The sequence below is a fragment of the Tuber melanosporum genome (assembly GCF_000151645.1).
Source record: "Tuber melanosporum whole genome shotgun sequence assembly, scaffold_22, strain Mel28".
Classification (NCBI taxonomy): domain Eukaryota; kingdom Fungi; phylum Ascomycota; class Pezizomycetes; order Pezizales; family Tuberaceae; genus Tuber; species Tuber melanosporum.
Window position 1 is genome coordinate 463,118 of NW_003298886.1, and position 14,355 is coordinate 477,472.

A 14,355-nucleotide genomic window follows, 5' to 3' on the forward strand; every position below is an offset into this window, starting at 1 on the left:
TCAATCTTACTTCGGAATCTAGCCCGTCCAACTGCGTTTAGGATCTGGGTTTGGTTAGGGATAGCGGAGCTGTCCATAACCGTGTTTTCGTTCCGTAGTTTGAGATCAACCAAGGGGCGGATTCTTTTGCCATCTGCTTAGGGTTGAACAAACATAGGAGCGGCACCTGGGGCTTCTGCCCGGTAGATGACTCCTCTTCTTTGTTGTTGGTTGATCCAATCACAAAGTGGGCTTTTGTATGCGTCAGGAATAGAGTAGGTGGGTTGGTTCTTGAGATTGGAGGGGTATCGGAGGCGGATGTGGTGGTTCACCTCTCTCATAGGCGGTAGTTCTTCGGGTATTTGATCAGGGAAAACATCAGAGTATTCATCCAATGGTTTTTGGTTAGTTGCTTCACAGACTGCGGCTCGGTACTTTCCGCTTGTTGGCTTGCATGAGACTCTGACCTTCTGATCTGGAAAATCGATGGTTGATTCCCCACACCTGATTATAGCTGTGTGGCGGTTCAGGAATGGCATGCCTATTAGGCCATCGTATTTGGCTAAGTTTCCAACCAGCATTTCCTGGGGGGGTAGGACTGCAGAACTAAGTCGAATGGTCGCACTACAGGTTTTATGGCTTGTGGATCGTGATCCCTTTACTGCCATATTGACTGGTATGGGTTGGTTAAGGTCTCGGGTTGGGAGTCCATGGACAGAGATAAAGGCATTACTGATCATATGTCTTCCGATTGCGCCAGTGTCGAATAGGACTCGTGCCTTTTTTCCATTGATCTGGATAGTACCTTCCAGAGTGGTGTGTGCTTTGAATGTAGCCGGAGGTCGAACACTGTTGCATTCCACATCAATATATCCGATATGGATCTCTTCATATTCACTGGATTGGGCGTTATCGCTTTCAACATTGTTGGCCGACGCCTCTTGCTTAATTGCCTTTCCTTTTCCTTTCTTCATAGGACAGTTCTTTGCCATGTGTCCTGTTTTTCCACATTCAAAACATTCTCCTTTTTGCCTTCTCGATTCTTGGGAGGATTTTGTTTTCTTCTTGAAAACCCGTGGGGTATCGTCTTCCGAGTTGCTGGAGCCTTTGTGTCGTGGCTTGCTGTTCCTACTAGAGGATGTCTGTGTTTTGTAGGCTTTGGTCTCATGGAGAATGGCATCCTTTCGTTCTGCTCTTGCAACTATTACTGCAATGTCATCGCCGTCTTCCTCAAGTGGTTCAACTTCTCGCCGGATGGTAGGGTGCATGGTGTTGTAGAATCGTCGCTTCAGGATGTATTTGAAGATACCTCCTCTCTCCATTCGATCCTTATACATTATTAGGTCCGTAGCCACATTGGTGATTCGCTTGACATGTGTTCCGTTAACTTGCTGGAGCTGGTTGAATTTGTTGTATAGGAGGTCGTTGGTTATAGAGGATTGGAATCGTCCTTTCAGGTAATCGAGAACTGTAGTTCCTCTTAATCTTACATTCCCGCCGAAATCCTTATAACATTGGTGGTATGTGTCGGTTGCCTTTCCTTCGCAGAATGATCCAATGATAACTCCGGTTGTAGGGTCTTCCACATCTTTTCCTTGTTAGTGTAGGAAGTATGAGAGTTCTGTTGCCCATCGGTCAAAGGCTTCAGGTCTGAGGTCTTTTCCTTCTCCTGTAAACTTCGCTGGGAGGTGGAGTTTAAACTTAGGGGATTCAAATGCTGCGGGTACCTCCTCTCCTTCAGGCCTTGCTCGAGATTTCCCTCCTCCAGAAGGCCCTCCTCCTGTACTAGCCATATCTGATCCGCTACTGGATTCGGGGTCGTTTGGAGGTTCCAAGGAAGGCTTCTTTGCTGGAGTAGAAGGGAATTCTCCTGGAGGTTGTATATCTTCCATGTTTGCAGGATCGCCCGGCTCTTTAGCAGAGTCCTGGGGTTGTTTCTTTCTTGTAAGGTCTTGCCGTGGGATTTGCTTCCCACTCCTGGTCGTCAACGACTCTATCTTGGGTTTGAGATGAAGCCAAATGTACTGTGATTCTGCCGCTTCTCTCCGCTAGCGTTCTGAGGTGGATATCGATAGGTTGATCAGGCCTAAATCCGGGGACAGGTTCTTAACCACTTGCTGAGGTTAAAAAAATGTAACGTGTTCGCAAGGTGCTAATCAGGTTATCGGTAAAGGATACGATAGTTGGCAGGTGGCCTGCTCTTCCAGAGAGGAGGCGAGAGCTGTGAACTAATGGAGGCTTCGAGGGTGTACTGAGGAACAAAAAGTAACCGTTCAACCAAGTATATTGAAATACTGTCCGTCGAAGTCTGCCTTTTCTATCGTAGAAACAGGCGGTCTTTAAATACACAAATCTGTTCATGTCTAGCATGAACGAAACTAATCAAAGGTATCAATTGATACTCTTTGGTAAAAACTCCTTAAGTATCAAAGCGATACTTAAAACAAAACATAAAACAAAACCAAGTATCAAAGCGATACTTAAAACAAACCAACTATCAAAGCGATACTTAAAACAAAACATAAAACAAAACCAAGTATCAAACGATACTTAAAACAAACCATGTATCAAAGCGATACTTAAATCAAAACATAAAACAAAACCAATAACCAAGTACCCATACCGATTACAAGTAGGAAGCTAGAGCGGGAAGCTGGAACTGGGAGCTGGAACCAGAAATAGCAGTAGCTGTGGTAGTAGTAGGTAAGAGTAAGGTCTGAATTCTGAAAGACTGTTAGTAGAGGATTGAAAGTTTGAAATTGAGAAGGATTGAAACTACTTAAAAAAAAAAAAAAACATTTACAAAGCCCTAAGGTGAAATCTTTTCATGTGTTTCCTACTAGTAAATGGTGATTCAAAATTGGTAACCATTTGTGCATGTCCATCAATTTTACACTGTAACAGTCCAAAATGGACCCAGTACAACTGAACAGAGTTTTAACCTTAATTGGTTCTTTTACAAAACCTAATATCTCTTACAAGAAATTCTTTTTTTTTCCTCCTGCATAATGTAAGAGAATTCAGTGATTCTCTGCCAATGTAACTTGCTTGATGTTCACTCTCACCTACTGAGGACACTCTCTAGTAGTATATAATTCCTTTACTACTTCGTTTGTACTTAATTGAGTACATCTCCTTTGTTTGCTTATTTGTACACTTCACTATTCTACTACCCAGTTGTGTATTCCCTTATCCTACAGCTACTACTGGATTAGTCTCTCAATAGCAACCACTTGTTTTACATTATTTGGATTCTATTACTTGTTTTGCTAGTTTTATCCTATCTCTTCAAGTTTCCTACTTTAGGACTTTGATTGATTTACTTTTACTACTATGTTAGCAGTATTGAATGTTTCCCTTGAATATGTTAGTATCATTATGTTTCCTTGTTACAATCTTCTGTATTGAAAAAAACTACAATCCTTTAAGGATTGAGTCTTTCAAGCTTTATAGGAACACTCTTCCTAATATACTACAAGTTGAATGGTCATTCTACATTTTCCCTCAGCTCCGCTACTATTAAAGAAGAATTCTATACACACTTCTCCCCCTGTCCTGATAGTATTCGGGAATCTCTTTGAGATTCTTTAGATACTTGGAAGTTGGTTACAAGTAATGTAGTTCAACTTAAGAAAATATTTGCCTATATTTAGACTAAAGATAAAATCATTTAATTTAAATTTACCATTATACAATAAATTCCTAGTTCTGCTAATGAAGTTATAATAAACAAAAGAGTTCTGATGTAATAAGTATATACCTACCCATAAATGCTTTCAATTACAACATATGAGTTAATTGTAACTGAGCTGCAAACTTTACATAGTAGGACGAACTTCTTCTGGGCTATTTAGCCATAGCCAGAATTTATTAGACTAGTCTCAGATATCCAGCTTAGTAGACATTTTTCAACAGAAGGCTTCTCTAAAATATTTCTACTTTTAGTAAATCAAATACCAAGCAATTTCAATAATATAGAAATGGTGTCCTCTCTTCATGCTTAGAGTTAGAGCAATAGTTTTTATTGTTTATTTTAATCATTGTCTGTTGAGTAGGAAAAGGCAATGGAAATACTTTTGTCCAGTGTTGACGGTTGTTGTGTTGTTCAGTTAGTTACTCTAACAAACAATAAGTTGTTCCTCCGGGGGAGTGAGAGTATGGCCGAGAGGTAGAGTTTATTGGTTGTAGGTGTGGCGTTGATTTGGTAGCTGTGTTATAGGAATCCATGACCCGGGCAAGGGCCGTCAGTCGGGGAAACCGAGGCTACGCGGCGGTAGTCTTGTCCGGATCTCCGCTGGGACGTTGTGAGTTGTCGGTGCTCTCGTTTGTGGCTATTAGGGATGTCGCGGGAATACTAAATACCATGGTTGAGATTCTGTTCGAGAGTGTGATGCCCCGGGTGTAGTTTGTTGGTGGGGTACCTGTATAGACGTAACCATTCATGCCTTTGTCGTGGCGTAGTCCCCAGTAGTTGGGCCAGCAAGGTAAACATGTCCAGCTGTAACTTAATCCTAATTGAGGGGGATTGTAAATACGGTGACAAATGTTATCGTTGATGGCCACTCCTACGCCAAAAATGCCGTTCTCCACAGCATCAGAATTTGACCGCCGATTGTGGAGGTAAGTCAATTCTTAACAAGATAGTGGTTTTGAGTATTTCAAGCACGGTATTTAGATTTTGGAGAGTATGGTGCAATATTGTCTAAACCATAGTAATGTGAAAATATCGATTCTCGAAAAAGGCACCTCAGAGACCATACAAATTTCCGGCGCCCAAGTCCAGTTTTGGAATCACACTCACCAATTGACAAGAGCTGCCCGCAGAACAGCCTGAGCTGTTATAGAAATATTAAATTCAGAATCACTAGGTCCTCGGCTGTCTATTGATTTTTTTTTGTTTTAATTGATTAAAAGGTGGTGGTGCAAATCGCGATTTCAGTGACCTCAAATTCTGACCATTTTGGTTTGATTTGACCCGTACTTGGGCCCATCAACGGTGGCTTTTGTCTAAGAACTATACGAAAGTGCTATGTGAGTACCCCCGGTTGTGGACTTGCATACCTTTGTTTCCTTTCCTCCCCCTTCCCATCTTCCGATGTACTTGACGGAGGTATTGGCCATCTCAAACCCCTCAGTATTAATATTCGCCCTGGGTGGGACTGCCTTTTGTTCATGGTCTATAAGCTCCTCGTCAATCTACCGATCTCCACTGACCCATAAACACCCTCCGAGCCTCGGGGCAACAAAACAACGTCCGTTTCATGGATCCGCGAATTCATAGCTCTCTGTATTACGCCCAACCCGACCATTCCATACCCCAAAGCACCCTCATAAATGATGTCGACCAGGAGTACTCTGTACCCTAGTACATCGAGGCAGAATCTATCCTGGGGTTTCGTGGTCTTCCAGGAAACGGTGGCGGTGTCAATCCCTTCCCCGGGGTCACAGTTGAGATGGAGTCCCCGTTGCCGGTCTTATCTTAGTATCCGGTCTTGCTAGGCGCGTCTGTGCTTGCTGAGTATTTTTCGGCAGATTCTGCGGGAGGGGCCATGGTAGAGTTGGAGGTTTAATTCGCAGGGCCATTTTGAAGAACCCGGAGATTAACTGTCACCAGGGGTCCTCCGTCAAGGGCATTAGAGAGTAGTCATTTCCGGAGCTTAGTTAAGTTGGGGCTTGTCTAGGTGCCGTTCGTGCTCTATGGGTGTGGGCCCTGGTTGGAGATTTCGCCTGTCGGAGAGTGATTTAGCATGATTCCGTTATTGGCCCAATGGCATTTCCACAATGTAATATCTCATGTTATTTTTTATCATTTTTAACTTTGTGAGGGAATTTGGGGAGGGGGGTATGATACCTTTAATCAAAGCGAAATTCCTGGTGCTCTCCTCCATTTCTCTCCTAAGGGTGGGGTAGAAGCTTTTGACGTCAAAACCAGTGTTCCCAATAGGCCACGCTACTGGTAGGCCATAGCCCGGGCCAAGGTGGGCTACTCGGAAAAATAGCTTAGGCTAATATAGGTCAAATTATATTCGTCTACGGAAGCCTACCAAGCCTGGTAGGCGGCTATAGGCCGGACCCTTGGCATTGAAAAATTGTTGTCATAGAAACGAGGGTGTCGGGTTTGGGAAAATTTTCTGAACACTGAGCATCTGTTTTCATTATTTCCTTCATTGTTTCATTCTTTCTCCTAGGGATCCTTGGAGGTTCGGATTTGGTACACTCATGAGAATGTATATGACTACCGGTAGCTTGCGTTATCTTTCAACTTCTTTTTAGAAATCAATGAGCTAACCAGAGCCAGGACTATACTGAACGAGCGGCGATGAAACGAAACGTCGATCACTACTGTAAATGTGCTGTGAAAACTCTGCACAACCAAAAACGGGGAAGTTCACCAAAGATCACTCCGAAACTCGCTCTATTCAACGACTCTCCATCTCTCGCTCCACAACTCTGCTGATCCACAACTCTTTAGATCCGCTAACAGGAAAAGACAGGAGTATAAATAAACGACAAAGATCACCTATCCTATCCTCCCTGCAATCACCGCATACCTGTATCTCTAACAATTCCCACAGCCATCTCCAATTTCCTCTGTGTGCTCCCATGCTAACAAAAGAGAGAACAAACAATAGACTCCCCAAAAGGCTCTCCAATTTTCCTTCCACGCTCCCATGCTAACAAAAAAACAAACAAGATAATCATTAAGAATCCTATGGAATACCGCTCTCACGCACTACTTCTCTCCCGTTCCCGCACCGTTCCTTTACTTCTACGCACTCCCATACGCTCCCGTTCCCGCAAACTCCCATGCGACTCCTGGCGGCGGCAACAGGTCCCGGGCTAACTGCGAATAAAGGAAGTTTAAGGAACAAGCAGACAGACAATCAACGTACAGTCGGGCAACAAACAAAATGACGGGTGAGCAGACGCCCGACAAAAGAACCAACGACACCCGGATAGTGAATGATCAATCAACGGGCAGGTGGGCAAAGAACGAACAAACAATGAATGGATGGGCGACGAGCTGACGGATATACGAGGGGTTGTGGGGATAAGGAGGGGAGTGAGCATGCCGAGCAGCATAATTTCCAACACTTCTCATTTCCTCTAGAGATAAATCCTTTGGAACGGAAGCTACTACCTGACCGAGTAATAATGCTGGAAGAGGATTCACTGGAGAGATGAAAGTTTGGTAGAACAGAAGTGAGATTGGTCAGAAGTTAAAGACCAAAGGGAAGCAAACATCTGGCTAAGGTGGCTTAGAAAGGCAGGTAGTACAAAGCCTATACAACCTATAAGTAGACCGGGCCAGGCCTGACTCAGGCACTCGAAGGCCTATAGGCTTCGGCTAAGGTAGATCCTCAAGAATTCCCGTAGGTCAGGCCCGGCTTTCACTCAGCCTAGCCTATCTAGCCCGTTGGGAGCCCTGGCCGGAACTTGCCCTCCACCTCACGATCTGATTACTACCCACCCAATACCAGCACTTGATAGGAGGAGGAAATCTCCACGAGGGAACCCTCTAGCGGGTCCGTTATTGGATCCCAATCCCATTCTAGCAGGGGTAGCCAAGAGATATATTGCACCCATGGGGGCTAGCGGAGTTATCGAGGAGGATGTGTAGAATGTTGGTAGGGGACATAGTGTCTGGAGTTGGGAGCAGGGTGCAAAAAGAGATGGCCGTGGAAAATATGAAGGATACTAGTTCCGCGACTCCCTGAGAACAGGTGAGAAGGGGCCATTTTGTGAGGGGGAGAAGAGTGAATGGCTGGATCGTCATGTTGGATTGAGGATTATTCGCGAGACAGACGAACCGAGGGGAGTATAGGAACTAGGGGGAGATTTCCAAGGGGAGCGTCGAAGACTCTCGGGGTTGGAAGGAGTAAAAGGAGAGGGAAGAAAGAAGACGAGTACGTCATGCCTAGAACAAACTAGGCAGTTTAACCACAGCGCAAAAAGGCTATTGGTGGGTGCTGGGGTACTGTTTGTAGCGAGCGAGCCGTCCCAACTTCTGCAACCAAGATATTGTGCCTAGGCTGCAGACAGTGCTCGAGTACTTGCCTTTGTCCACCCTGTCCCGGCAACTCGTTGGCTACACTACAGTACTTGCATTTTCATGGACTGTACCTACTGTCTGTTTCCGGTAACCCTCTGGCGTTCCTTACTCTCATGCAGACACTGCCGCCATGATTGCTATTAACTGGGTTATATCCGGGTGAAGGCCAAGTACCTCCCTCCATAATGCAATCTTGGAAACTGTAAATAATTTCATCCAGTCGCATATCACCTCCATTTCCATAGGTGAAAAACCGATGGGCAGGTCAAAAATTGTATCGGTGGCACGGGGGAGACAGGTACTTGATCTGGATTGATTGAGGGCGCGGCTAGGTCAAGGGGGATGAAACTGGAACCGGACCCGGCACGACAGGAGGAGAGATGTCTCAGTGGTCGGTTTTCGGGTATCATATATTTAATCGCCCTAGTTCGAGGTCGTAGATGTTGCTCGACCAGTAGGCCGGCTTAAGGCCCCGCCCCCAAACCACGGCGTTATGTTCCTTGGGATGAACCGACCCTCAACCTTGCACAGTCTTACAGTGCGTCTGGACAGTATTATACAACCCGTACATCAAGCAGTGACACCGCACCATTCACGCACAAACCTAAGACCACACGAGCGGCAATGGCAGCGCAGGCCGAAGGCTGGGAGTATGAAGAGGAAAGGGAGACTTGCGTGGACGAGCGTGGGCGGAAGTGGATATGTCTGGTGACCGGTGGAAGAATAGGAGGATGTCTTCGTCACGATTTGGATATATACTTCCGTTTTTACCGCTTCGTTAGTTAGCTAGTTGTGCTGAGAGATAGACAAAGCAAGCGAGGGAGCTAATCTTTCTTCTGCTGCGTTACTAAAGGCTACTTCGTTTAGTAATTTTTACCGTTTCGGCGTTAGTTTGGCTTCATAGTCGCTATTTCATTCTGCCGGTGTTTTCGCTCCATCGCCGTTCGCAAAGCCATTGCCCGTTTAAAATTCTCTTCCATCTATCCCCACTTATTCTACCACTTCTATACCGGGGCCTCAGGTAGTCGTGCCGCCACCACTGAAGCTAACAGTATTTGACTACTCACACATTCCAAACCCAACTGTGTGTAAACCCGCTGAAAAGGCCACCGCAAAAGGCAATGAAACCGTGGGAGAAGAGTGTGGAAGGTAACAGAAAAGCAGTCAGACTGGGAGGAAGCAGTTGAGAAGACTGAGCGGGAGAAACGCAACGGGAAGAAAGGATATGGGCCATTCAGCGCGATGGGGGGGGGTTACGGCTAGAGAATGGAACCGGTGGGCAGAGGTTAGGGGGCGTTGCAGAACAGCCTGTTACAGCTCAACCGGAGGGAGCGCTGCCTCCCTGAAATGTTCTCTACCTCTCTGTGGGGGTAGGGCACCACTTCAGCCCTCTTGTTGATCCACTATGACCACTCACTGGCATAAAAAAACGCAGCATCATAAAGTCACTCGGTAAAAGTGTCATTGATTCAAGTCATGTTTAATTGCGTCGATGGCGCCACGAGTGTCTATGGGGGCCGTATTCGAGTAACGGTGTGAGGTGTCTTAAGGTCCGACGATGCTGGAAAGGAAGTGGCCGGCGGAGATAAGATCCAGGTTCACGTGGAGTTTTATCAGATCGTCATCCTGCTGTTGTCGTCATCAGACCATAAGGCAATTTGCAGCCACATTTCTACACCAATGTTGCCACCACCCCTTCCTCAAGTTTGATTATTGAAACTTTTACTAAAAGTCTATATTCCGAAATTTTAACGCCTATTGGCGATTATCATTGCACCCATGTAGAAGGGCATACATGATCTTTACCACCTATTATGGGGCAAGCATATAATAATTCAAGAGTTCATGGTGCAGGTTCCTCTGGCGTACTATGGGATTCATCCCGGATATGAAATTACCATAAGAGCGGCAGGAAATGGAATCTTTGCACCACTACAATCTTAATCTAAGAGGGAGGAGTAGGTTTTCAGAATGGTGGATGTTAACGCGAGTCTCTCATGTGGGGTGCGGAAGTTGCTGGTCCGGCCCGAGTATGATAAAGTGCGTCACCGGCTCATCCGATCTGAGGCGGCTGGGCGGCGGGGAGTTGGCGATAGTGGTGGAAACCCGGCTGTACGTGGAAAGTTGAACCATAAAAATTCTGGCCAGCCAGGGACAGGTGTGGTCGTCCGGTTCGAGTTGTTTTGAGAGTTATGTAACAGGGAAATAGGAAAACCATTTTTCCTATCATATCCCCTAGTGCGGAGACTATATAAAGGTCAGCCCACAGTATATCGAATGGATGACAGATCGTGTTTCCACTCTGACGAAGATTCTGCTCGAGATAGGGTTAGTGTTAAGATACTATCACGCCTCTCCCCACGAAGAAGCGTAAGCTTTGAATTCTGGCCGATGAGAGCCCAGAAAAATCCCCATGGCATCTTCAGACCTCCGGGTGGTTTGTTGTACTCGCTGTTTCCACGGAGAAGGGGAAAGCATCGAGCGAATGGGAAAAGAAGCGCAATGTCGCCCTATATTTTATGGGTACTTTGGATGGCCGGATATCTTTGCTACCTGCCGGTACTAATCTCTCTTTCATACTCCTGCCCAAAATGAGTTATAGTGAACTATCTCGGGGATGCGCGTTGCAGCACCAGCAGAGTGGTACGCTACAACTTATTTTGTACCGGAGAGGAGCGAAGGGGGTTAATAACTAACGCGACTGTTAATAAGTTAGAGTTTAAGGACCACTCTACTCCCGGGCGGGGTGGGTAAGGACAGCAGGGGATGGCATCTATCTTCCGTAAAGAGGGCGGTCCTAGGGGTTGACACCGGGTCCCTGCAGTCTTAGTACAAATGGGATCTTCCTGCCTCATCCACGGGGCCCGGCCGTCATTCGCAGAGCCCGGCCGTCACCTAAGGCATCTCGCATCTTGAAACACCTGGAGGGCCCGGCAGTCCGTCCCGGGCAGTCGTCCATATGCCCATCCGTCCCAGGCATCCTCCCATACACCGCCGTCCATCCCGTCCGGACTGAAAGACGAACGTACTGGACGGTTGGGAACACTGGATAGCTGATTAAGGAGCAAATACGGTATCCCGACACCTGTAATAAGTTACCCCCTGGCGCTGCAGTGCAGACAAGCAAGTAGGCTCGTGGTTGCTCACGAGTGTATCCATGACGTTTGCGCATGCTTGATGTGCCTAAATTCAGAGGATAATTCGGCGCTCACTGATGGTATCTAAAGGGGCCAAGTTAGACGGAAGGGGGTCATCACTTCAACCATTGAGGAACTCTTCTGCACAATATTTCCTTCCATTGACAGCACTGTCGAAGGACGGACAGCTGTACCCCGGGTCCTCTTTTCCTGCCTCTATTTCTTTTCCTCTCTCTATTTCACTCCTTTGTCGATTTCTTTTCGTCTATCCAAATACCTTGGAATGAAATCCAAAATGGTTATTGATTATTTCCCTCCCGCACCTTCTAGGTTGCAGCCCAACTCCTGTTCGTACGGCAGCCCACAGGAATGTACAGTACCCCACTTTGTCACCAAAGCTGACCAAGACCATAATCTACCCGAGCAGGGGAGGAGGCGGGGCTAACCATAATATCTAAACTTAATTCCAACTCCTAAAATTGATTTGGGCGGTACCACGGTGCAGTGGCCTACAGGGGATACGGTGCTTTACTTATTGGTTGGCTTCCCAGAAAATGCTGGGAGAGGACATGAACGAGAAGAAACGAAAGTGAAGTGGGAAACTTCATACTCCAAGATGACTCGGTCAGCAATAGAGAAGCGGTTAGGCTTCCACTCTCTGGATTTCGAATCCCAAGCGATTCTAGTTAATAGTATGTTGATGGGAGCTACATGTGGGGTTGGCGGTCTCTGAGGAGGTGCTATCAAGGAAACAAAAGACAGGGTTTACGCGCGCATAGTAGAGTACGGTATCTACAATTTGAAGACTACCCTAGAGATGCGAGCCCAGATTTCGGGGTAGCCAATGTTAACGAGTTTGTCTTACACCCATCGGTTCAACACCAGTGTTCCCAATGAAAGCCGCTCCTGGCCCACCGGAATCCTTGAGGATCTAGCTTGGCCGGAGCCTACAGGCCTCGCTGTACCTGAGCCGGGCCTGGCCCGGTGTGCTTTTAGGTTGTATATTCTATGTACCACCTGCCTTTTGGAGCTCTCTTAGCCGGATATTTGCTTTCCTTTTGCCTTTAACCTTTATTTAACCTCACTTTTGTTCTACCAAGTTTTCCAAGCATGATTACTCGGTCCTGTAGCAGCTCCTATTCCAAAGGATACATTTCTAGCGCTAAAGAGAAGTTGAAAACAATACCGGCGGTCATACACATTCTCTTGAGTGCACCAAATCTCTCGTCGGATCCCTAGGAGAAAAAAAACACAAAAGAAAAGAATGAAAATAAATGCGCAGTTTTAGGAAACTTTTCCCAAATCCGGCATCCTGGTTTCCGCAAAACCCAGTTTTCAATACCAAGGGTCCCATCTACCAATAGACGCCTACCTGGCCCCACAGGCCTCCGCAGGCTAACCGAATTCGGCGTATATTGGCCAAGGTTATTTTTCCGAGTGGCATGTCTTGGCCCGGACCGTTGGGAGAACTGCACCCAACACCTTTATCCACTCATACCAGTACGATACCAGTTCCTCCGCAAACATTCAAGTTACACGTTTCCACCAATAGCTCAATAAAAACCAGAATGAAACCCGCTGTAGTCGAGGTTTGTTTAAGAAATTCCCGCGTTCCATATAAAACTAATTTCTAACTTGATAATTTCAGCTTGTAGACGTTTTGTGAGGCGCCTCGGAGGGGCATTGGGGTATTGGCAACTTTATTTGCCTGCATTGGTGGACCACTCATTATGGTCCTCGATGGGAGTGTAAGCCAACAGCCAGTTTCTGTCTCCCTCAACCGCTTTTGTTTGGTTCTGATGGTTCCATTCGGTTGTCGCATACAAAGCGACCATTTCAAAACTGAAGGACATCTATTTTTATATGGGAAACGGTCGCAAAGCGGAACGGAGCCATCGCAACCAAACAGGCCTTTACCACTTCTATTTCCGACACCCTCCTCATCGCCTTCAACCCGCCAGTGCCCCCACCGCAGCCAGCACTCCTATTACCATCAACATCCCAACGGCGGCCTGCACACAACTACCACTGGCACCCCTACCACCGCTCGCACTCCTACAATCGTCAACACCATCGCAACTTCCTACCCACACCAGAATCACGGCTCTCCTTCTCACCACCATCATCCATACAACCACCCTGCGATTTCAGTGTTCCCAACCCTCCGGGGCCTACAGAGCCCTAGCCGACTCTAGTTCAGGGTGTCCTGGACAGGGTGGGTGAGGACGGTAGGGTATGGCGTCCGTCTTTCACAACGGCAGCCGTCCTAGGGGTTACGGACCGGGCTGGGCCGTCACCTCCAGGGCCCGCCCATCCGTTCGGGACAGTGGGCTGGATGAACGCCAAAATGCCTGTCCGTCCCGTCCGCACCCGACGATGGACGGAATGAACACTTAGGTTCACCGTCCGGCATACCCCCACACTCCAGGAGACCACTGCCTTCCTGTGCACCGCCACCATCCACCATACTGCTAGGGAGGTAGAAGTACACGCAGTCACACCCCGCTATCCCGGGTTTCCGTAACCCAGATACCTCGTTGTCCCGTATGAATCTCTGCGATTTCTAAATTTCCTTTACCCAAGTCATGCACCGTTATCCCTGATCAACTGCTGTACCGGACAGATTCTAAGAATTTATGGTCGCATGGGATAACGGGGTGAGACTACGCTGTCCTGGATCCACCTATTGTCGATACTATCACCATTTTCCTGGCCACTACTGTCCACGCCCCTACCATCCTTACAACGCCAGAGGCAATATGTACTGATCACAACTAGTTGGAAGCGTTGGCGGAGGAACAACTACAAGTGGGCTCGTTCAAGGGGTGGGGAGGGTGGGTAGATGAGATGATCACGAGTATGCTGCTTCGTGAGTTTAGAGAGGCCGTGGTGGATGGGAGATCTGCTGTATAATTAGGAGGGGGGTTCAAGTTCTCGCATTCTGTTATATTAGAGCTGATGTTGGGGCGGAATTGGAGATGGTGGGCGGTACGTCAGCCGGAGAAGAGGAATGATCCCCGGGGTTGTGTGGAATGCGCTGGGCGTTTAAGGTAGTTTTTTTTGTGTTATAAAATATCCTGATCAAATCGCTTCGTTTGATTTCCTTGCTTCAACTACAGGTATATCGCCTGCATTATTGTGGCACCAAACCATGACCTATTCCAAGTAATGAGCCATGATACTCGT